Source organism: Macrosteles quadrilineatus, unplaced genomic scaffold (assembly GCF_028750875.1).
Source record: "Macrosteles quadrilineatus isolate MER2022 unplaced genomic scaffold, UCM_ALF_1.0 Scaffold_3__2_contigs__length_128488019, whole genome shotgun sequence".
Classification (NCBI taxonomy): domain Eukaryota; kingdom Metazoa; phylum Arthropoda; class Insecta; order Hemiptera; family Cicadellidae; genus Macrosteles; species Macrosteles quadrilineatus.
In genome coordinates this window covers 34,842,252-34,868,171 of record NW_026542596.1, presented here as the reverse complement: position 1 = coordinate 34,868,171, position 25,920 = coordinate 34,842,252, and the positions used below count along the sequence as shown (strand labels likewise).

At 31.3% G+C, this 25,920-nt stretch overlaps 1 protein-coding gene across 1 annotated transcript in view; it reads left to right on the top strand.

Annotated features, from left to right (window-relative positions):
* The first annotated feature begins 13,776 nt into the window (after window positions 1–13,776).
* LOC128989102 (follistatin-related protein 5-like) overlaps window positions 13,777–25,920 on the top strand; it is a 61,582-nt gene continuing 49,438 nt past the window's right edge. Inside the window, exon 1 of the mRNA XM_054410963.1 lies at window positions 13,777–13,923. The gene's annotated coding sequence lies outside the window, so the exon portion shown is untranslated. The remainder of the gene's footprint in view (window positions 13,924–25,920) is intronic.

The window sequence follows — 25,920 nt, the reverse complement described above, 5'->3', positions numbered from 1 at the left end:
CGCGCCGCTTGCTTACCTCAACAATCGTGCGGCCAAATAACGAATATATACCCCCCTAGGAAAATAACTCGTTACAGTTGTTTGAGAATTTATTGTGAACACCTTTCATCACTGATTAGTGAAAATAAAGTTGAAGAGAGTTAGAAAACGTTGGCAATCATATTTTAAGTAATATAATCATCTCCAACAATTCAAAATAAAGAAATCTGTATTTAAACAAATGAGAGTTATAATTCTTCCACCAAATTGATCTATTTATTATACAGTAGGTTTGTTACAGATTAGTTAGTTAATTTATATATTTATTTCTCTCGTTTTGCTTTAAACATACAGTTATATAGAGCATGTCAGAAAACATTATAACAACACTGAAAACGAATGTTAAAGAACCTGTTGTTATATTGAAGGATTAAGGAAATGCAACCATACGTATTATTTGTAAATTATTTGTTCTTTAAACTTCTCTTACCACTAAAAAAATTAGAATTATAACTAACTTCGTAGATAAAGGTTCGTGTACTCTACAAAGGACCCAACGGATAAATTTACCCAAACCGTAAAAGTTTTTACAACCTGCTGAAACAAGTCCGGAAAACCGTTCTATATCTGTATTTTTTTTAGAATACAAAAAAACTATAAATGTTTTGACAAATACAGTTAATATGCACGTATGATACATTTTGACCAGAATACTGGCTACTGATCTCATTGAATATTTTCAATAGTTTCCATTTGAAAATTGAAAAACTAATTTTTCGCTGTCCTACATAGCTAAATTTTTTACCGTCTTTAGTGAAGTCCCTGTCATTATTTAATATATAAGCTTATCATATATCGTAATAGTAATCTTTATCTATTACATATTGTAGGTTTTAGGCCACTTGTCCAGGGGTTTTATAAGTATTTATTGTTTTTTTTAGCGATCAAAGTAAATGTGGTAATAAATTCTAAATAACTAACCATCTAGGTACAATACGTTGTACTATTAGACATGTTGCCTTATCTAGCTAACTTGAAACACATTTGGATTGAAGGTATTGTGTAGATAACGAATGCTCGAGTGCATCTTTGGGGAACAAATAATTCCGCATTGTATGAAAAGAGAAAAATCCTCTTAATATTATAGATTAGCTTTAATGTTGTTAAAACTGTATTGTGGTAATTTGGTTAGATAATATAGCTTACATAATTTTCAGTTCTCCTTATATAGTTTGTGTGACTTAAATTGACCAATTTGTGTTGTTGATAGTGTTATTCCTACATGTAAATTACTATTCCTCCTCTTGAATACTACAACAATAGTATTTATATATTTGGTACTTTCTTTTTTACCTATGTGACAAATAAGAAAATGGGAAACACATTATGACATTTCATAACATTGATAAAGTAAAATTATTACAATACAGATTTTTTTGTAAACATTTTTTTGTGTGTATAAGATGGTGTACTTTATATCCACACAAATAAATTACTTAGTTGTTACAATTTTATATTTTGAATATCATGAACAAGAGCGCTCAAAAACATTATTCATGACAGATAAAAATCAAACTAAAACTCAACTTGGTAAATACATTTCGTATGGTTTGTCAATTTTTATTCATTATTCTAAGAGGAAACAAAATGTCACAGTTTTTGTTTTATTTATACCAAACCTTCAAATCACTGGCGCTAATGCCCAAACATTGAAAACCGATTAGGCAAATATAATCAGATTTTATGTGAAATCTGATATTGACAGCAAGCAAAAAGATTTGATGGTGCCAGGATTGTTTTGTATTTCGCTGATGACAGAAACTGATTTAAATTTTCAAAAGAAATAATGTGTGAAATAATTGAGAGATATAAAAAAAAGAATTATTTTTGAATGGATTTCATATACTATCTTAAATGTCAATGTAACTAAATGATCATACTTAAAGATTACACTATAAATAAATATATGTTTACGTAAATTTGTACAGTAATTCCTCTTGTTTTGCAAGAGATGTGTCGTGTGTGTATCAATATGCGCATATTTAGGGTAGGCATATAGCTCCCATGTGCTGCAGTGTATCTATTGAATATATGACACAGGCTGGCTTTGTTTTGTATTCATTTTCTGCCAAATATTCTGGATGGAATCATAAATATATCTTTGGTGGAAGTATATTATTCCAAGAATAAATTTCATTGTCAGCAAGTTGAATTTATGTACATTTTCTTACCTACACAATATTCCTAAGTGAAAACCATCAATTAATATTAATTGGTCTATTATTTGTGTATTATTTTAAACTTTTTTCTATCTTTATAATTAACAAAATTATATAATATTCATCAAAGGCTCCATTAATCAAGTGAAGATAAGGAAATTTTATCTGTTTTCACAATAAATACGTTATTGTCGTAAAATGATTTCATCATTGTTGATTTATTATTAAGATATATTGTTAAATACAGTAAATAAATTAAATTAAGTTTGTCCCAGAGTATTAAAACTTTGATTTTCATTTAGATAACATCCAGTTCTTAATTGAATAGGGGCTATAAAGAAACAAAAGTTTGAACTAAAGGTCTTGATTCTCAAAATAACATCTTTCCTTTGTCCTTTAATCTGTTCAATGTTATTGTGCTTTGTTCTCTTTTGTTGTGTCTTCCCTTCATTTGCTTCTACTTTATTAAACAGTTTAAGCCTAATGAGATTTTTGAAGGTAATAGCTTATTCCCTATATGGGATATTCGCTAAGTCTGGGGCATTAGGAAATGAGGCGTATACCAGCATTAAAATATCTGCCAACGACAACAATAGAGCCCATGTGGGTGCAGGATTTTCTTTTTGTTATCGAATAAAACCTTAAAATTCGAACATGGAAAAAACTGGTACCTTAAACAATAATTTAAACTGTTATTATATATGACTTCAGTATAAATTATCTTTATGAATCTAGTGGCATGCATTTTTACTCATATTGTTGATACTATTTCTTCCCAATGTTATTATAATAAATGTACATATATATATATATGTTTGATACTATTGGGAATATTATTAATTAAAAACACGCCCTGGGAAACGAGTTAGTCCAGTGTTAGGGTGTGGGGCTGAGGTTTCCAAGGTCTCGGGTTAAATTTTTGCCATTTACCAATGTATTTTAGCTATAATAAAATGCATCACCCTTCTAGAAATATTCTGAAGTAATGTGTTAAACGATTTTGGGAAGTGTAGTGTTCCAGTATTCTAGAGTGGGGAAACGATTTACTATTTTTACTCTAATAAGGTATTAGGTCCATGCACCTGATTTCGTTTAATGTTTACTTTCAAACAAATTACTTCTTTAAGCTTAACTGGATGTGCTATAGCAGTACATATAAAAAACCTAAAATAAAAAGAGTTGTTTGTTTTATCATGAATTTGGTTTTTTAATAATAATCATCAACAAAATATGATTAATAGAAAGGATGTACTGACAATTATAACATTTTTTATCAAATCACCATTTTCAAATAATATGAGGATGTAATTTATATACTAAATGTTTGATCAAACGCGGTTAATATTAAGGGTTCTAGGATTTAGCAGGAGAACAGGAAGTTCTGGGGTAAAAGAGCTGTTATTGTAAAATAAAACAAAGATAACGTAATATTCCCATTCATCCATAAAATATTTAAAAAATGTATAGATATGTATGAATGTATAGATTTGTATTTTGCAGAATAGTTTGTAAAAGCACCTAAAATGACCAAGTACTGTATATCTTACAATCTATATGTTTTTTTATCTATTCAAAACTTCGAAGATATCCAAGAGGGTATATTTTTATATAAGTTAGTTTAACTGTGTTTTTCTAGTTTTATTTCGTGAATTAATAATAATCAGACAATTTATTTTTTTGTTAACTAATAATTTTTTTTACCATTCTGACTCTCAACTTTCCAGCTGTATCCCAAACGTTAAATATATGAGTCTATTTATTTACAATAGTAAATTTTTTATCAGTAATAAAATATACATCAAAAATTAATCATATAAATTTATATTCCATCTGTTTGCCTGGAAATATGCACAAGTCTGAGTAGTATTTGTTACCAAATTTTAATTGCATATTATACATTTTACAAAACTCACACCATATATTTATAAACCTTAAGAATTATAAGAAATATTAACATCCTTTTAAGTTCATATTGTAAGAATATTTTATACAAATTGAAAAATTTTATTTTCTTATAAAACATTCTTGGCGATAAATGGAATAAATGTTTAACTTTGTACCTTTAAAAGTCTAGACCAAAGCATTAGGCTTGTTATTAAGAAGGTAAGGCCTAAACAAATTAAATTTCAATTCGGTAAAGTTAAGCCGAAGACTACGATGTCAAATTAAACATGTTCTATCCTCAGTATCATAGGCATGTATTGATTGATAACATTACTCCCTAAAACAAAAAGGGGGATCAAAATTTATGGCAGAAGATGTCAAAGACCAGGTGCCCCCACTGTTAAATAGGGTTTAACAGGTTTGTCTTGCCCCAACGTGGCGTGGGTCCATAAAAACGTGTTTATATCACATAAGTGAGAGTATTTAAATTGCAAACGGATTTAAATTGTAAAGCATATTTTTATCTGAGAACATAATATCATGATAATTATTAATGTATAACTTTCTTTTCCAACGATCCTTTTAGGTAGGCACAATTTGAGTCTCTAAATTTGTAACAACCGAACATCTATATTACAGTTGTTTTTTTATTTTTGTGTGCAGCAAATCGACCCTTAATTGTTTGTTTTTTTAGTCATATTGGGTATAAATTTAAAGCTCTTATCCTCTAGATGTGCCTTTTGCGGGTTTAGATGATATCTCGTGAAAACCCTTCTTCCTATAGGAAATTTAAAATATCATAGTTTGTACTGAATTCTGTTCCAAATAATGGTGTAAATACCTGCATTATGTGATCAATGTGTTGCTAAATTGCAACCGGATTCGACTCACAAAGGAATCATCGTCGGGTCAGTACAGATGTCTTCTTGCTTCATTCGAAGGTCGTCAATATAATGAATTCTGTTGTAAATCATCTGAACTTTTTCAATTTTACATTTGTTTACATCAAAACAGATGGCCATGATACGATTTTGTTCACATCCATACGAAAATTGGGTTATTTATAGTAGTTGGCGTTGTTTCAGGGAATAAAAGCTTTTATTAATACAACTGCAGTGTCTAATAGTAAACGATTCAAGTAAAATATTGTAATGTTATTTGTATTAAATGTAATGAAGAAAATTACTTAAGTTAGATATCGTGTTGTGAGAGGGTTTTGTGTTTTCTTAGTAAGTGTGTTTTATTGATCTTGTAGGTAATTCAAGTAAAATATTGTAACGTTATTTGTGTAAAGTCTAAAGAAGAAAATGACTTACGTTAGATTTTGTGTTTTCATTGTATGTTTAATTAGTATTTGTAATTTTTATAAGATGCCTCGAAGAGATCACGCACGCAATGAAAATATTAGGTCTCGCAATGCAAATTATAGGGATATGATGTCACATAATAGTTTTCAACCTTATCAACCATATATCAAATATATAATGGATTTTGAAGTCATAAAGTGACACTGGTTTCTAGTTGATAATTAATGACAGAATGGACCTAAAAGGTAAGCTTGAACTGAAAATAAAAAACAAAAAAAAAACTTAAATAAAATCTTAAAGTGTGTTTCTAACTAATGCATTACCAACTCAAAATAATTGTTGATTACACAACAGTCATTTTTATTTAAAGGAAGGTTATATGATCATAATATTTATCAATAAATCATTCAGTAAATATGTTGATCATACTTACACAGATTTACTACCCTACATTTTCTTATATACGTATGGTGATTATGTTGATATGCTTTATGCAACGTTATGTTGAGATAGAATTACTTGTATTGAGGGGTTTTATTCTTATTTTTGTTATTCAAACCCTGCTTCTGGTTTAAGTGGAAATATGAGCTAGTTTGATTTTTTAGGTGTAAGGTTTAAAAGTATAGTAATATTTATAACGAGAAATACTAGGTAATCTGAAATGGATATTACACTTGTACTGTTAATTACTAAACATAAGTTTTAATGTAATGTATAAACTTCAGGGGTTGGTAGACTTATAAAATAGAGGCTTAGTCTTACCTAGGTATTATTAATTAATGAATTAGTAATATTATTTATTAATAATTATAATTAATAAAAAATATGTATTATAAATTATAATAAATACATTAATAATTAACAATTAATAAAACCAGCAAGTGAGTAATGACATGGAAAGGTAATTGAAAAAATATGTAGGCCTACTTTAATTAAGAAATCTTTATAAATAATTATCTACAAAAAATCGGACGTGCCAATTTCAGAAAAGGTTTGAACATTTACCAATAGAGAGACTTGAGACAAATGTTCTCGGTCAGTAAAAAAATGTGTTTCCGGACAGACTTGGATTTTCCTGAATAATACATAACGCTTTGCCCCTCTGTTGCCTACGATATTCCGAACCCAATTCATGTGTTTTACTTTGTCTCAGATTTCATCCCTGAATTATCCTCCCCTCCCCTATTTTTTCAGATAGGGAATTCATCTAATTTTATTAATTGGATTCCTGGCATAGTATTGAAAATGTTATTTTGGTAAATGTAGAGTTCTGCTACATATTACGACTTGCGAAATTATAAAAATCCAAATTATAATCAATTTATGATTCACATATTTGACATTGACTAAGAAATGCATTGTAAAAGTGCAATACCTCCATAAATTTCTTGTATCTTTCTTTTTACTTGTTTGATGCAAACCTTAATGTCTATAGTAGAACATACGAATACTAGAACAGAGCCAGTACATAAACCTAAACCAATGGTGTTACTGGCCCAAAATGAATATTACTGTATTTAACATCTGTTAAATGGTACTTTTTAAACTACATTTTAATGCTACAGTATTGGTATAGGATTTGAGCCAGCAACATCATTTGTTTATGTTTATTCTCCTGTGATAGCCTCTTATGAATGATAATTTTACCGTAATAATATATTCAATGTAATATACTAACAGAAATATAAGTATTTCCTTATGCAGCCTTTATATAATGTGCATCTAATGAGTTTTTTTCCCAATACCTGAATGCGAGGTACAACACGTTAGAATAAGTTTTTGCTACGTTTGCATAACGTGATTGAGTTTTACTACCTTTGAGGCATTTTACAGCCCGGAAGAAATAATTTAGTAAGGTTGTGGTAGTCTCTTTACTGTCTGACAAATAAGTACTTTGCTTCAGTTTCAATGTGAAATTTCCTTACACTCTACTAGATATTTACTATAATTAACATTACATTAATTAGGTTTAAAGAAAAAAAACTTTTGCATGAACAAACCTTAGAGTCTCCCAAAAGTTTTAACAAAAGTTAGACACATTAGTAGTTGTATGAACTGAGCTAATCGTGTGATGAGTGCAAAACATTGTTAACACTACAAATCCTGCCGTCACAACGTTGATAAATAAACTCTACTCTCACGAACCATTTTTACTCTAATTGTTAAATATAAGAGCCTAAACCTTTATACAAGTAGTATTAAAATGAAATGACAGTTTTAAATTCCTCAATGTCGCAAATGAATTTATAGAACAACTTATAACATCCCCAAAGATAAATTAGCAGATTAGAAGATAGATTAGATAAATTACCAGGTAAATTAGGGACAGATCAAAATTACATTAAATTAAATAGCTACGTTTGGAGCTAAACTTTTACAATGTAAATCCGAACATTAAAAAGTTACTTTATCATTAGAAGATCTAACGAACATATTGTACAAAATCCGAACAAAATCCGATAGAAGAATTGTAAAAATTCAGTAAAAAGGAGATTCGTTCAAATATTAGACCAAGCACAAGACTTAATTAGAAGATGATAAACATTATTTCACAAGGTTTTGTTTGAGCACTATAACGAAAATCTATTCAAAACATGACGTACTTAAAATTAAAATTTTCTACGATACTGAGAACAATTATAAAATCCTGCTTTATACAAAACGTTATATGCAAATATTTAAGCACTAAAGTGTAAAAAAAATATATGTCTAAAGTGTTTTATTATTTATTTATATTCTAACAAAACATTCCTCGACTGGTACATTCAGGTTCTTTTATGTGGTCGTAAACGTAGAACATAAACCAACAGAGAAGAGATCGAAAACCTTAATGTTCTCTTTGTGGTTAAAGCCAACATTTCATTATAGAACTAAGTGAATTCATCATGAAGGTAGTATACGATGTACTATCAACCATATTCCCTGTTCATAAATAAATGTTTTCTAGGTGATAAACTCTTTGAAGTTTATTAAATATCAAAATGCGTATAATAAATGCTGCACACCTGTTATACAGGCATGATACCTCAATGAGTTTACATACATTGTACGCATGACCACTACTTCCATATTTTACAAATTGTTTGTCACTTGAATTTAATTTTTTGAAATACTTTAATATTTTTGGAATTATTCATGCACTTGTTGCGAAACACAGTCTGTTAAAAAAATCTATAAAAATAGTAATACTATATTCATGTTAGCATTATAAAATTTTACCTAAAATTAAAGATGCTTTACTTCGGTAGTCACCTTTTGTTAGTGTATTATCAAAACTTACTATTACAATTGTTTGACCAAAAGTAAACACAATTTTCAGAAGATAAACTCAGCTTTGTTAAAGGACATCGGTGAAAATCCCTCAAATCTTTTTCCAGACCATAAATCGAACCTGGCACCACTCAAGCATAGTTTGTACGATGCAAGAAAAACAATTAGGTTTAGCCAACTAGTTGTACAAAAAAAATAAATATTCTCCTCATGAAAACACTAATGCTCATCGTTGTGCTTGATTTTATTTTAACGAGCCAAAAGATGTTTCATAAATTACTCTTTAAAAGGCACTTACACCCCTGCGTTAAGATGTGACGACCATTTGACAAGATTAAAAGAAATTCGAATCAGTGTTTTTTATTGTTCACCAAAATATTTCAATGAATAACGGTTTTCTGTAGACTACTTATTTGTTGTCTTGTTAGTTTAAATATCCGGTTAGAGAGTAACTTATTATTTTTTTTTTACTTCTACCAAACCCCGAAATATACGAAATTGTTAACTTAATAACTGATTAAGTTACTGAATACTAAAAAAGTGTGATTTAACCATATAAGTAAATTCGAAAAAACTTTAGCGTTCGATGATAAAACTGTTTTTACCAAAACAACCTAACATAAAAACATATCCAAAACGGTATAGTATCATTTTGATCGTATTTTAATCACAAACTAGCTAAATGTGTTATCTAATTGAAAATTAACAAGCTGGCAGCAGACTGCCAAATTGCTCTTAGTTAAGCCTCCTCAGCGTGATCGTACCCTGGCTGGAACTGGAAACAAATTATAAACTTTAGGGTGGATAGTTCGACGAACTTTATTAGGGCTGTATGTCCCTTCGGTTTCATTTTACATTATGTAACCAAACATTTACTAACTACATGTTTTTTTTAGATATTGTTTTCAGAATAAAATATGATGTCATGTTTAAAATAGTTCTGCTTTTGTTTCAAAAATTTAAGTAACATTTTGTGATGCTGGATTATTTAATTCTTTATAAATATCTTTTATGCTCAACAGTATTGTTGAAGGCAATTTGATAAAAGTACTTTTTTAAACATGAATTATATTTTATATGCTTTTAAAATGAGTTTTTAGACCAAACTAATACATTTCTGTCAACTTAAAAAAATTTAAAAGTGGGTTTATTCAAAAATAACAAAAACTGATTAAATACTTCGACATTATTGACATTTTACATAAAGCAACGATGTTTAAATAATATTTATAATTAAATTTCAAACCTAACGTTTTCACTTTTACTTAATCTTTTCATGAAAAATAAAATTTTGGTTGAATATTTCTTGCTTACTACAGTTATTGGGTAATAAAATCGAAGAAACAAAAATAAATTACATAAATACATACCAACGTATTTAAGCAACCAAAAAACTATAAATCCTCAACGCTTTGAAATTGTTATCGAAACCGAAACAAACTAGTTCTAAAACTCTACAAACACAAATATAATACCAAATAAATGACAGCCCTAATATACGAGTACAACTTAACTAAAGCACACTATATTACAAAATATTCATCTTTACAAAACTTTCAAGAAGTATACAGGCTTGTTGAGAAAGTTACCCTCCGTTCCCTCCAAAAGTGTTTACGCGACAACACAGGCGTTCACCCTCTATCAGCTGACAGCGAGCACGTCTCACAGGTAACACGTGACTTGATAAGCATGACACGCAGCGGCCATCTTGGAATACTGATTACACCAAACCTAGAAGAGGACTTTATCACACTCATTGCTGCCACTGCATGCGTTAATTAGTTTTTGGCTTTTTGACAAAATTTCGTCAAATTTGTCTAAAGTTTTTCGACTGACGAGTTAAGTATTTTATGTGGTTACTATTCTAATTGTAATTGATGTTTGGTCTTCTATAGATTCATCATATTTTTAATATGTTTTATTACTCGGTTTGGATAAATTAAGTAGCCTTTACCAACTTGCTCTGTAAAATAGCATAATAAGTGTTATGCCGTGCTGATAACATTTTAAAATTCGCTGTTGAAGAATTTTTCAAAAGAGAAAATGTTTCTTAAGAAATCAACCATCTTGGAATTAATATGATTTTAACAATTACCAGTAAACCTTCATCCAAAGAGTCTCTATTTCACTTCAATTAAATATAAGAACTATGTCTCAGCATGGATTTCTCCCAAATTTACATATCTCAAATACCAGTAGGGACATATAAATACAGTGATAGATTCGTATGTATTGCATTACCGACAAGTAAATTTATCATGGCAAAACATGAAAAAAAACACTAATTGAACACATCCAGCGCAGCTGTAGGCCTCATGTTTACGCCTAATTACCTGCCTGTCGATGTGACTTTTTCATTCCAACCCTAATTAACACATGTGTAAAACGCCATGATTATTAAGTTAATATTTCCAAAAAATCCAATACTATACACTATTTATTTTTGAATTGATTACAAACTAACTAACTTTAAACATAGTAGTTGGTGTTTTGAACTATAATCCCTCCTTATACAGGTTTTAAAAAGTTCAATAATTATAAAGTACACTATAACACGTAGCTTGAAGTTCAACCATTTAAAAAATATGAAGCAAATACCTTAAAACTGTACAAATACTTATCATTGAAATATACATTTCTAACTCAGAGTATTATATATTTTAAAATGTTATTTTGAGGAAATATGCTACAAAACAGGTTCTCTACTACATTATAGTAATGACTTTAAAACAATTTGCCTGAAAATAATCATTTAATTTATATTATTATATTATTATTATTTTTCATGTTTTGTGACATTTTTACACACGACGACGTAATACATATTATTTTCAAGTTACATTAGTATTTCACTTTTTACTCGTTCTTTTCATCCACGTTATTTGTAACGGTAACCGCAATTACCTAACACTACGTGATCCTTTTGCTGGTTATACTTAGTGGAAGGGCCATATATAAAAATATAACTAATATTACGGAAACAATGTTTTTCAAGAGTAAAAAGTACCTACATTTTTGTATTTTATCCTTGTGCTGTAATGGCAAACAATTAATTCCAGCTCATATTACGACTTGATCAATATCACACAAATACCAATCACAGTGCTTGTACAATGTCACATAAGTAGGGAGACAATGCACGTTGATGAGGTTTACTGATGAAGCGATGACGTAGCATACTGACTAACTTCCATCCGAGTAGATTGAGTTATAGAAGTAACGGCAATTGTGTTTAATATTCCCTAAAAATTTCCAATCGTTCCTAAACATTTTAGACGTCTAATTCTCATGAAGTATACTAAAACTTTAAAAGGTTTAGGATTTAGTGTAATTGAATCCTGTTGAGGTTACCACTTTGCAGAGATTACAATTGGGGAGGTTCCACTGCTATAAGAATTCAACAAAAGCAATACATACAGCCATGGAATAACTGTATATTTGACGTTTTTATTTGTATAATTGTTATTTAAATAGTAATGCCGTTGTTCCGAGATTGATTCAAAGACTAAAACAAGAAACTAAAAAAGAATGAGACATTAACTTGTTCAAATATACAATAACAACATATTACGATGATTATAACTAGCACATTTGATTTTACCTAATAATACTTAGATATAGTACGCGAACTGTACAGCATAGTGTTTAAATTGACCAGAACCCATTATCAAGGACTTATAGCATGGAAATAACAGGCAATCCCTTTCTGGTGTCACAAAAACAACAATTCCATAGTATTTTAGGCAAGCTAGTTATTTTACAAGTCTTTCCAAGACATAGCACAAACCGAGAGCCTCATTAATTTTTCCTTCCCATTTGTTTCCCTCTGCCTATTCTTGTTATATTAAGAGATGAGTTTATCATAAATAACATAACATTTTACAAACATTGTTATAAATAATACAACAGTTAGGTATAATAGAGTAGGGACCTACATAAAAAATAAACAAATTTATTAAAGGACAAGTAAATAGTTTGTAAGCGCAGTAGTTATATTTGCCAAATTACGAAAATTCATACTGCATCAAAATCTACCCCTTATTGTTACTGACCATTGAGTTTTTTTGAATAAAATTAAACTAAACTGAGCAACTAATTTTCTTTTCTAAAAAAAGTTATAGAAAGAGGAGTGATTCTGTTATTAAGAATTATTATATACATGGATTACAAACGATTTCTAAGTTAATCGTCTAGGCAAATGGTCAAAAGAGTCTGAATTAGTCATCTCCTCTATTTCTAAAAAAACTGTTTAACAGTTTTGCATGCCAGGTGGTGCATGGAATAATCAATCACATCGCAGATTATTTTTGTTTGCACTTAATTTGTGTCAACATTGTAATTTACACCAATTAAATTGTTTTTCTTTTTTTAGTTTCTAACACAATACTTAAGAAAAGTTTCTTATTAGTTTACTGTACACGGAAGCATTAAGATGTTACTTGAAGAAATATAAAATTTGCAAATAAACCTTACTCAGATGGTAAACGTAACGTAATGTATCAAATCAGGAACTAGAATATTTAGTGTTGAAAGGATTTCGGTGAAAATATTATGGAATATGTTCTCAACCGACTGGAAATTCGATTGAACAAAATGGTTTAATTGTGCATAACTATGTTTTACTGACATCGTACATTGAGATAATTAAGTAACTAAGTAAGCTACAGTATATTCAGCGCAATACGGGCTCATTTTTAAAGTTTGATTAAACTTTACCAATCCCAATAAATAACTCTTTGTGATATACGGTACAGATATATATCTTTTGATGTCAATGGGAGGCAAACCACCACTAACAGAATCATTCTCTAACGTATCCCCGTTCTTCACGCTTAGCTCACATTAAACCTACACCTACACTTTCCCCGCCAAGTTTAAACGTCATAATTAATTTCAACGCAGTAAAACACGCCACCATCCGGTCGAGGATAAATTCTCGCTTATTTGTGCGGGAGCCGCAAATCATAATGGTATCTGCAGCAGAGCTGCGACCGCTCAGCCGTCGTGCATTGTAATTATTCAAGGGAGGCCTGAGGGTGGCTAGTGGGAGGTGGGAGGTGGGAGGTGGTGGGAAACAGTGAAAGGTGGGGGAAGCAGTACCAGTTGAGGGTGAATTTTCTCCGCGTAAAGTCGCGTGAGTCGATACAATGCCGCTGTGGTTCCAGCTCACTTGATTTCCGTGGTGCAGTGTAGTGAATAGTGTTGGATAGTTTATGTGGTGAATTTTGGATATCGTAGCATAAGGAGTCTAATACAACCACCTGGTAAGAGTAAAATGATATATTTGTTGTACCGGTATATTGTAGAATTTGCTGTGGTCAAGCTGACAGAGTGAATAGTTCTATACAGATTTTGGTCGAGAGTTGTATTGACAGTTTATAGTTAACTTACGCAGAACAGAATAATTCCTGTGCCAGCCCGTTGTTGACACAGCTGCATTGGCGTGCATTTACAATACGGGTTGAATCGTTTATTTCATTGTAAGCAGTCCCAAATTTGATAATGGGTAAAACACTAGGAAGAATGACCGTGTATGTGTATTTACCTCCTCATTGCACTGTGTTAGAATACTAAACACTTAGTTGTAGTATTAAATCCCGAGTACAATTTGCTGTTAGCTGCATGATTGACATGTTTCATCGGTTGACCTTAAATTAGCACCTTGCAATATTAACTACAGTTCCAAATGTGTAAATAAAAAACATAATAATAATATTTGGCTACTTGTACATTAATGGTGTATATAAAGACTGGTGGCCTACAATTATTTCCAATTTGTTATAAAACCAACAAGGAAATACTACGATATTATATTATATAAGTGTATGTTTCATGTTCCTAATGATCCGATTACCGTGATGCATATTATAAGTAGTTTATAATCGTATTTTACACGAACTTGTAACACAGTACCGTTAATTTATCTGTTCCGCAAAATTAACGAATTACGTATTTAATGATAAACATTTTTTAGGGTATTAAAAAATGTTAAACATACTTTAGTTGAATACAGATCACAAAAGTGTCTGTTGAAGTTATTATTCTATTTTATATTTAAATCAACACCAGCTGTAATATTTCTCACAATTTTAAACAAATAATACTATAACATAGAGTGTCAGACATAAGAATCGTAATATCTTATCAGATAAGTGAATAAATAAAAAGAGAATGTTTCATGCTGCACTTGTTTTCCATATAATTGATTAGAAAAAGACTAAAACCGAGAAAAAAATACTTTAATACATCGTTTTCTGTATTAACTATTTAAATTTGCTACCCAAAAAATAAATCACAAGGAAACCATTGTATGCGATATTTTAATGTAGTCTGCCAGGTTTAAATAGATATCCAGCAGCCACCACTAAATATAAACAACCGGTTTTACAATACATTTCTTTTCAAACATTTTGACCAAAATTTAGTAGGCCCTGTTCTTTTATATATAGATTTAAAAATACTAAAAGCAAAGACATCGGGTCGATGAGAGCTTGGCCACGTGGAGTTGAATGGTCTCGTATTGATCTAACTTCCACCCCCAACGCCCTACCGCATGACTCATACAACTGAGGGAAGTCATACAATAAACTCATCAAACAACACTGACTATAGGCTAAACACTCTATGGCATCATCTGATATAAACAACAAACATCGACCATCAGCGTCCTACCTCATGTTTCATACAACTGAGGGAAGTCATACAAAGATAAACTCATCAAACAACACTGACTGTAGGCTACACACTCTTTGGCATCATCTGATATAAACAACAAACATCGACCATCAGCGTCCTACCGCATGTCTCATTCAACTGAGGGAAGTCATACAAAGATAAACTCATCAAACAACACTGACTGTAGGCTACACACTCTTTGGCATCATCTGATATAAACAACAAACATCGACCATCAGCGTCCTACCTCATGTCTCATACAACTGAGGGAAGTCATACAAAGATAAACTAATCAAACAACACTGACTGTAGGCTACACACTCTTTGGCATCATCTGATATAAACAACAAACATCGACCATCAGCGTCCTACCGCATGACTCATACAACTGAGGGAAGTCATACAAAGATAAACTCATCAAACAACACTGACTATAGGCTAAACACTCTATGGCATCATCTGATATAAACAACAAACATCGACCATCAGCGTCCTACCTGATGTCTCATTCAACTGAGGGAAGTCATACAAAGATAAACTCATCAAACAACACTGACTGTAGGCTACACACTCTTTGGCATCATCTGATATAAACAACAAACATCTACCATCAGCGTCCTACCTCATGTCTCATACAACTGAGGGAAGTCGTACAAAGAAAAACTCATCAAACAACACTGACTGTAGGCTACACACTCTTTGGCATCATCTGATATAAACAACAAACATCGACCATCAGCGTCCTACCGCATGACTCATACAACTGAGGGAAGTCATAAAAAGATAGACTCATCAAACAACACTGACTGTAGGCTAAACACTCTTTGGCATCATCTGATATAAACAACAAAGCTCGACTATAAGCGTCCTACCGCATGACTCATACAGCTGAGGGAAGTCATACAAAGATAAACTCATCAAACAACGCTGACTGTAGGCTGAACACTCTTTGGCATCATCTGATATTAACAACAAACATCGACCATCAGCGTCCTACCGCATGGCTCATACAGCTGAGGGAAGTCATCAAACAACACTGACTGTAGGCTAAACACTCTTTGGCATCATCTAAAATAAACAACAAACATCGAAAATCAGCGCCCTACCGCATGACTCATACAACTGAGGGAAGTCATAATAAAGATAAACTCATCAAACAACACTGACTGTAGGCTAAACACTCTATGGCATCATCTGATATAAACAACAAACATCGACCATCAGCGTCCTACCGCATGACTCATACAACTGAGGGAAGTCATACAAAGATAAACTCATCAAACAACACTGACTGTAGGCTAAACACTCTTTGGCATCATCTGATATAAACAACAAACATCGACCATCAGCGTCCTACCGCATGACTCATACAACTGAGGGAAGTCATACAAAGATAAACTCATCAAACAACACTGACTGTAGGCTAAACACTCTTTGAGATCATCTGATATAAACAACAAAGCTCGACCATCAGCGTCCTACCTCATGTCTCATACAACTGAGGGAAGTCATACAAAGATAAACTCATCAAACAACACTGACTGTAGGCTAAACACTCTTTGGCATTATCTGATATAAACACCAAACATCGACCATCAGCGTCCTACCTCATGTCTCATACAACTGAGGGAAGTCATACAAAGATAAACTAATCAAACAACACTGACTGTAGGCTAAACACTTTTTGGCACAATATGATACAAACAACAAACATCGACCATCAGCACCCTACCTCATGTCTCATATAACTGAGGGAAGTCATACAAAGATAAACTAATCAAACAACACTGACTGTAGGCTAAACACTTTTTGGCACAATATGATACAAACAACAAACATCGACCATCAGCACCCTACCGCATGACGCATACAACTGACGAAAGTCATACAAAGATAAACTCATCAACCATCATGACGGTAGGCTAAACATTGGTTTACACCCCGTATACAAGAAGGTGTTGTGTCAAGCAAAACTTGTATTTTTCTTTCAATTTGAACAGTAAAAACAGTATTAAAGTTCCCTGTTTTCTAGTATTCAAACTACTAAAACAAACAAAAGCATATCTAAACCTCAACAGTGTAGCATATGGTTGAAAAGCTTATAAAATGGCACAGTTTTTAACATATTTGGACACCTTCTTGTATACAGGGTGTAAAAAAATGCAATAGACCAATGTTTTTAAATGTTTATCGAACACCATAATTTTTTCTTGGGATCTATTTACAATGGAGTTTTTACTATTGATCCTCCATCGTTTTCTATTAATCATATTCAAAGTTTAATTTTGAACACGAAAATGGTATTATCTACTCAAATACATTTATAGGTAATTGAGAAATTGCTGTATTAAGTTTAAAAACATGGTTATTTTATAAAAACTTAAAATAATTCTTTGGGAAGCCAATTTTGAGACTTGGGGCCTCTTATATGCATCATCACACTTCAATTACTTTTCACTTACACCAAAACAATTTCGTCACACTGAGTACCAATCACCTTGTATTTCATAATTTAATAGAATAAACAATCTGTAACATTATATGAATAAACTATATTTGTCAACTACTGGTAGTTTTCAGCTTCGTTACTCAAACAACTGGCTTGCGGCATATTTAGATTACATCTCTGGCTGTAGAAAACCATTCTTTTCAGTAGAAGATTGTTTACTTTGAAATACATTTCTTTAAGATTTAAATTGTCATTAAAAACATTACTTTTTTCAGTCTAATGATAAATATAGCTTTTAAGTACATTTTTAGCTCATACGCTATTGTGTACTTGTAGTTAGGTCTATAGTACGTAATTATATATAACTAATGTTCTTTTAAACTCTTAAATGCCTTTAAATTATATCCTCCTTGGATTTGTTTGTTCAACAAATACAATATACCGTATAATAATTTTAATTTTAATTTTAAATTTCATACTATGGGTTTCGTACTTTTTGCGAATAGAGGTAGTAATTACTTTAACTTTGCTTGATTGTTATGAAGAATTGTACCAATTTATGCAATGTTATAACAAACTTTTTAAAGCTGTCAAATAGGTCGATAAAATATTGATGGAACTGCTTTTCTGATATCAGGATGGTTACACTTCAATCCGTATTGACTGCGAAGTATCATGCTATATACCATGTTAATATTCTATCAAAAGGTATGCAGAGTGTTTCAATTACATGTATCTAAAAATTACATCTAAACCATAAAAATAAAATACATATAATACTTTTATTACTCGAATATTGCACTATACATGATAAAAAAAATAATCGTCGTCACATATTTTTACAAAAAATTTTAGATCAATTTATTTTTTATGTGATTCTTTTTATCTTCAAAAGAGCTCCGCTTTACACGGACAAAGTTTGCTAGTCAGCCATCAACTAATCAAACATTTCATGCATAGGTAGATCCTTTGATACTTTGACATCGATAAACTAAAAAGGACCCCCTTTAGTCACGCTAGAATCGTGTCGGTTCCCTTCAGATATTGATTCAGGGCATTGGAAGTAATTTATAATGTGTAGTAGTTCTCTTTAGTTTATGTGTTTTCCATTAATTAAACATGCCTGAAGAGGAATTAGAGACACTTTATCAATGATGTAGGTTTTAAATGTATGACGGATATAAAAGAAAAATGTTTAGTAATTTATGCAATAGTCCTTCCTTATTATTTCAGAATATGACAAAAATCGGCGATTGGTATTTTAATGTAGGCCTACTGGAACAAAACATACTAACTGTAATGTGGTGAATCCTGAATTATGCATGCTAACGTAATTAGAAAAAATCTGAAACATTTAGATTTTAATCTAATATAAGTTTGAAGCTTCCTTAATTATGCACGTAGGTTCATAATTATTTCCTCCCGTGGTCATTAAAACTTTGAGATTCTATTTAAAACTTGTCGTATCGTGTTTTGAGCGATCTCATCATTCAAAATCATGTTTATAAATTTACTTTTCTCACTCCGGCTATAAGTCTAAAATGATTGTTAGTGTGTTAAATCTTAATTCAAACTTTAAAAACTAATGTGTCCGTAACTAGTGGTTGTTTTAGGCATAAAAGTACACTTCACACGTTTCGAATATTTATTAAAGTCGTGTTCACTTGAGGCAAAAGTAAGTGTTATATACTTGGTGATTCCATATATTTCAGTATCATGTGCTACGTTTCGTTCTAGTGATGTTCCAGTCCAGTGAGCTGAAACCCTACTGGACTGAGGCTGTTTTTGACGAACCATATAAGTCTCTGAATACGGTACATGGGATTGTTCTGGTTTGTTTGCCTTTGTCGGTGACTTCAGTTCGGTGTTTATTTGAAACGCATTATTCTGTTGGACATTTATAAGATCAGTTACTCTTGAAATACAATAGTAATAAACTTCATATCCTACGACGGTATACTATATACTCTACTTAACCTTTTTACTGACTAGTTGTGAGTTTGAATAGTTATAAATTGAATAGTTTAAAATGTATATAAAACCTCTCAAGATATTCCCAGAACCCTCGATAAGACCAATACATATGCTGAAGAAAATCTTTTCTAACTAATAGATTTTAAAATGACCCATTTGTTAAGTAATTTATTCCAAGCGACTAAGGCAAGTATATTTAGAAATATTTTATAATTTTTCAAACTAAATTTCCCATAAATTTAGTTTGGTGTAATGTATTTTTTACCGTGAAAATATTGTTACTTTCACATACTTTCATTACGGTGTGCTAACATTGAATGTCCAAAATAGTTCAACTAAACATAATTTTTATCATGTACGACTTGTCCTATAGTTCATACAAATAAAGTTCATCATTGAGAAGATTGTACATCTCTTAGCCTTAAAAATAACTGCTTCAACAAAAATAAGGGCACAAATAAAACAAACTATATTTTGTATATATTGATTTGATATTCCAAGTTTAGATAACCATAGTGAATATAGCAGGACATTTTTCCAGGGTCCTCAGAATCAAGTCCAGTTAATCACATATATATATATTTTTTGTTTTATCAAGTAAAATTTACTTTTGGCGACCAAGTAGCTCACAAAAAGTAAAAATGTAGGATCATCCGTTTTTCTAAAAAAAGAATAACTCCCAGGGAAAGCTCTCTTTTAAAGCAGGTCATCCTTCAATCAAATCTGGAAGATACATATTTACAGTTAATGCTTACAATTCAACAGATTTAACGCTAAACTCTTTTAATTAAAAGTAACATCAATTCCACACGTCTCAGGCCTGTTAACAGTGATCCTATTGTATCCTATTGTTTCACCAAATACTATTCCCGAGTGGTACAACATTATCTCCTTTGTGATGACCGAGCGAATGAGATTGCCAGAACCAAATTACCCAAAGGCAGTGTTTGAGTTAGCCTTAGTGTATCTCAGTGAAGCCTGTGTTAGGTTGTATCAACTACAAGTTGATATAGTTAACAACAACAATTAAAGCAGTAAATGAATAAAAACCAGTGATATTTGCAACAACAAATGTGACACTTAACCAGCAACAAAAATACGGTAGGTAATAAGAATTTAATACATTACTACATTCTGTGTCTGGCTTACACAACTGTTCTTTTTAGCGAATTTCCCTACAGGGAAGTAGCTATTAAAATAGGGAAATAGAAAACTCAAAAAATGTAAATATAAAATTACCGTGTTATTCTTATAAGGAATATTCTAAAATGTTACAGCTTGCTTGTTTATGGGAATATTTTGATAAAACTTGGCAAATTTATCGATTTTATACTAAGCTATAATTACTTTACTTAAAAACACACTTTATTAGTTTCCCTGTAGCGGCAAACCTAGGTACTCGTTGAACCTAATATTATTTAAATAGATTAATTGAAACTCGTTTCATTCAAATGTAAATTCGCTTATTTGTAGTCAAATATTGGTGAAGCTGGTACATATAGATGGGACATCTACTTCATTATCAAACGGTCAAATGTCTTACAACGAATTCTATTTAATTTTTCAATCAGACGCGCGTGGCAGTGTAGGGTAAAAATTCATTTATTTTATCTTGCAGGATTTATGTAAACCAATCGATACTGTTATTATCCTAGGAGTAGTACGATTATCTTGGCCTTAGAAAGCCATTAAAAAGATGACTGAGCTTAGTACCGAAACAGGAGGGGAGCGAGCTGGCGTAGTGGTTACAGCGCGGGACTTCAGTCCCTGAGGTCCCGGGTTCGATCCCCGCCAAGTCACCAATGGATTTTATCCAAGTGATAATGCCGCAACCCCTAGGTCTAGCCTGAAGTAATGTGAAAAACAATCCCAGGCTCGTGCCTAGCGTCCCAGGACAAAAAAAAACACAAAAAAAGTACCGAAACAGGATTTACAAGGAAATCCTCCCAAGAATATGTGGAACATAAAAAAATAAAGCAATCAGATGAAAAGTCTAGTAAAGCATAGGTGACATACAGACAGTAAACGTTATTTCCTGTCATAAAATTTTGTAAACTACTAAACATTTTTTAAATCATTCTACAAAAATGATTCCCCAGATATAAAATTTCCCCTTAACATTTGTTTCACCTTATGTTGTACCTAATTTAAATATTATTTTATAGAATATTATTATACAATATTATTTTAATATTATTGAATAATATTAAATTTAATCCCAAGAAAAATATAATGTATTTTAAAAGAAAAAGCTCACACAATTTACGTTATAAAGTCTTAAGTAGCAAAACATCTACATATTCCATACTTTCCCGAGTTATATTAAAATTTTCTTTGTAAAATCGTTAATTATGCCATGAGCAAACCAGATAAAAATTAAAATATATTCTCTTTCAACCTCAGTTGTGCAACCCGCATCTTTGATGTTGAAATTTACATTTAAAGCCGTTGACAAGTCCACCCCATTTCTGCTGCCAAGCGAAGGAGCAAATGTATTCATGTACGTAATAAGGCAGTGTCTTGGATGGGGGTATAATAGGCTCCTAATTAGGGCCAATCTCAAGGGAGCACCTGACGCAATGCCTCTTGAAATATGGCCTAAGTGGTTAAGCTTAGACATTATATGCTACGGTAATGAGCTAGTTAGAAAAACCAGACATAAATCACCTCCATACTTTAATAGAGTATAGTTGGGTATTTACTTTAAGTATTACTGATACAAATCACTGTGTTGTTTTACTATCGGTTAAGTCAATAAGGACCTTAATAGTTGAGAGGGTACCTTTAAAAAGGTGAAATAGGTCAATAAAAAACTGAAACGCCAGAAATATGTTTCTATAACAAAGTTTATTTCATGATTTCTTATGATTATTACTTTTAGACACATCTAGCTACGTAAAGGATTTAAATTTGTTTTCACCACACTATCATGTTTTTGGCTGTATTACATACGTTAATTGGTGGCCGAAAGTTACGTTTTGCTGGCGATGCCAGCTGTCCATAATTTGGGGACCGAGCAGGTTTTTACAGGCCGGGGCCGCAAAATCAGCTGTCCGCTTACTTACTTAAAACATGAATGCATTTTAAATACATAATCAAAATCCATAGCATTTCAATAGAATTGTGTTATTGTCACCGTTGCCTAGCAACTATATATTTTTATTTTTGCTGATTCCTCAAATTATTTCTTCACATAACCTTAAAGTTGTAGTTGTGTTGACTATCAGTGTGCATTATTATTGTGGTGAATAGTGGTAATAGGGTATAGTGTGGTGAAAAATAGCGTTCGTACCACGGACCGAAATGGTTTTGCGGCTCTCGATCGATTTAAGTTCTCGACTTCGTCTCGAACTTAAAAACTATCTCGAGCCGGCAAAACCTCATTTTCGGCCCTAGGTACGAAATATACTATTTCGCTACACTACTTTGAAATCATCTGTTTCCGTAATATGTTTATCACCTGCAAAAAGTTAATATTATATTATTTACTATACTAAAAGAATGTTTCCTATGCAAAAGAAATGTTTATTATTTTTGGGGGATTTTGCCTATAAAAACAATCAAACGAAGTTTCATTAATTTGCTTCAGCCAAAAATGTACAATCAAAGTAAATTTAAACATGAAATAAAAGGCCCAATCTAGAAAATGCTGTTAGTTATGAAATTTTCTTAATTTTGTAAAGAAATATTTCAATGTCTATTTTGAGTTTAAAAATAATTATTTGTTGTAGTGTAGAGAAGTGCTCAAACACGCTCAAAACGCGAGTGAAAGTGGGTCATTGCATGACCATGACCAAAATGATAAAGTGCAAGATTTATCGAGTTATCGAGCACTTTAAATATGGTCGAGAACCACTGGACCGTTAGAGGTTAGTTGCAGTGTATGCCGAGGCATACTTGAGCTGCCATATTTGAATTTGTAAAATCGTCATAATTAATTTGTAGCTTTGTCTGATTTATTGTCATAAATGTTTGTGCAAAGTTTTAATTTCGTACGCTTAAAAATTTCTTTGAAAAAAATAATAGGCGAATAAAAGAAAATGGTGGCTGTGTTTGTTACTAAGGACTTCCGGACAATTTAAAAATGATTTTTAGATAATGTTTCTTATTCAGGAACAATGCTCTAAAATATTGGTAGAGAGTTCCGGGACACCCTGTATAGTGATATGAAAATAATAGCCAAAAAACTTTAATAAGTAAGAGTATATTGAATATTTGGGAGAGTTACTCATTACTCAATACACCTTTTCGTTGGTTAATAGTAGTAAGAGGTAAAATGTAATCATGGATTCTCATTATTTTGTTTTCAGAATTTTTATTAAAACAGATTTCCTGTGGCCAGATGTTCTTTGTGCTCCTGATTGTGTCTTACAAAAGATTGTGGTTTACAAAAACATTGTTTATTACAAGGCAATTACCTGGGGAAGACGGCCTCAACAATGATATTGGATTTTCATTTTCTTTTTCGTTTAGTAGCTTAAAACTACAATAAAAAATCTTTAAAATATTTCACCTATGGCCGTTCTTTAAAGTAAATGTTTAAGTTCAGTTCTTAGAATTGAAAAGATTCACCTAACACTATCGTTTACTTACTTAACATCATTGTTGTTTTACTTCAAAACACGGGTAACAGACCAATGAGGTTCAAGGATTGAGAGAGAAGAAGTAAAATTGTATGCTTTAAACATCAACTAATCAGCTGTTCAGACAAATTTAATTGTTGTGATACAATTAGTGTTGGTACAATGATTCGTGCACTGTCAGTGGTACTGAGAGGTTGTAAACGAAAACATAACCATTAGTTATGAGTAGTGATTGATAGTAAAAAACTGGCGTAGGTAAAACAGTGTACGAAACTCATGTATATATTCTTAACGACACCCACAGATTTTTTAAGGCACTCGCCAAGCCTTAAATTTGTACTCGTGTGGTTAACACCATCTTTAAGGGATCTTTGCATAAACTACGATTATGTACATCATTAGATTCTTAGGTCCTATAGTAAAACATTTAGCACTGGATATTTCGAAAATAGGTAAAGAAAAATACTGTATGTTAGAGATTAGTGTTAGAGCTTAGATTTTAACTAATTTCACAAATAAAAAAAATTCAAATAAAAAAAATCCTAATTAAAATTACCTTTGCAACGATAAAACTGTTATTTTAAATGTGGAAGTTAAACATAATATTGTTTAGTTTTTTTCATACATGGATAATGGTTTTAAAAAGAAGACCAACACTAAAAGCTCCCTAAAATATTCCATTAATACTGTCTTTTCTCTTCTTCAACTTAATTAGTCCCAACAAAGCACCCTTCCAATTTAATCATTGAAATTATTCACTGGTTTCGTTTACATTGGCAAGATGAATTACTGTGGTTTGCCAGTGACGTTTGCCTCTGAATTTGTCTTTCAACTTGAGATGTATGATAATAATTTTCATATTTAAAAATATTTCATTATTCTTGTGAACTTTACAATGGTTTAATTGCAAAAAAACACATAGCTCTTGATTGGTTTCTAAAATCATTGTTGTCGGAATAAAAGGTTAAGTTATATTTTATTTGTTTGTTAAAACTAGGCAATATATGAAATACCTTCACTGCAGCAAACCTGCAGACTATGTGAATTTCCATTTACCCTGCTTGATTTATACTATAATATTCTATAAAATTTTTCAGGTTTATCACCTATTTAAATAACATTCATTTTAGTGAGTACTCAGGTTTGCTGCTACGGGGAAGATATCGAGGTGTGTTTATTCAGTGAAATGTTGGTAGCTTTGTATGAAATAAAGAAAATTGTTGAATATAGGAAATCCGCTAAAATATAAATATTTAGATTTGTATGAGTTAATTAAAAACATACACAGCTAATAATGTTTATTAGAATGAATGTAATAAAGATGAATTGATTAAACGGTTCGCCTTGAAAACACAATATTGGCACTACTGCGATTCATTATTCCCATCGTTTCATTTGGGCATTTACGCTACATTATTCCTATCCTAGGTCTATTTTTGACCGTTTATGCCTGGTATAATATAAACTAAACAGCGCGTTAGTTGACAAATATCATCAATTGACACAGGTAAATAGATAACTCCTAATAAATGTAAATGGCGTCCCAAACTAACATGGATGATCGCTTTCTTAATAGGAAA